The 990-nt window shown below is 42.1% G+C and overlaps 1 pseudogene; it reads right to left on the reverse strand.

Moving 5' to 3' along the window:
• LOC116687027 (extracellular calcium-sensing receptor-like) overlaps positions 1 to 990 on the reverse strand; it is a 14674-nt pseudogene extending 13684 nt beyond the window's left edge.

The following is a 990-nucleotide window of genomic DNA, read 5'->3' on the forward strand; positions in this document are numbered from 1 at the left end:
TTTGACTGTTTGAACTTACAGTTAAATAATGTCTCCCAAAACTCTGGAAACATTTCTTTACTAGATGAATTGAGCGGCTTCACATCCAACATGAACTCTCTCATTCCACTAACATGTGCTTTGGGGATGGACAGACCTAAGGCACCATCCAGAATGTGATGCCTATCCAAGGCTGCAGTGTGGGAATCAGAAATCCAGGCCTCAGTGCCTATCCACTGGTACCCAGTCAGGTTGTGGTTGGACATCTCAGATATTATTATATCAATATCCATGTGGGAGAGAAAAGTGACGATCACTTTGGAAGTAGAAGCCTTGATAATTTCAATTATCTTTTGTATTTTGTCTGGTGGATCCGTTCTAAAGAACGATACAGAGTACTCTAGACAGATGCCCAGATGCTGGGCGGTTTCTGTAAATATGGCCATTCCATTGTTTCCATAATCCTCATTTGATCTAACAGCTCCAACCCAAGTCCAACCAAAGTGCCACACCAACTGAGCCAGGGCTCTGCTCTGGTAATAGTCACTGGGTATTGTTCTAAGAAAGGAAGGGTACTTGGTTTTATCACTCAGACAAGCACAAGTAGCAAAGTGGCTGATCTAAAAGAAAGAAGAAAATATATCACAATATGAAGATAGAAATTTACATTGTTTTTACACAACATCCTTTTTTTTCTATGACCAGCTGGAATAATCACAACACTACTTTTTTTCCATTCTTACCCACCATTGGGATATGAAAGGGTCCAATGACAGTAGATACAGCCATGCAAGGAGAGGAAGATGTTTCTCCCATAATGGCCTGCACTTGTGCAGGTCTGGTACATGGGGCCTTGGAGGTTGCAGATAATATCTCATTACCATTAGCCAAGGCCAGTGCAACCCTTACACTTCTGGCAATGGAGCCACAGACATCATAGATCTTATAGCCCAGAGAGATACCAGGCAGTAGGTCTGTGCTGTTATTAATCTCCTCTATGGCAAAGAGCAT

Source organism: Etheostoma spectabile, chromosome 3 (assembly GCF_008692095.1).
Source record: "Etheostoma spectabile isolate EspeVRDwgs_2016 chromosome 3, UIUC_Espe_1.0, whole genome shotgun sequence".
Taxonomy (NCBI): Eukaryota; Metazoa; Chordata; class Actinopteri; order Perciformes; family Percidae; genus Etheostoma; species Etheostoma spectabile.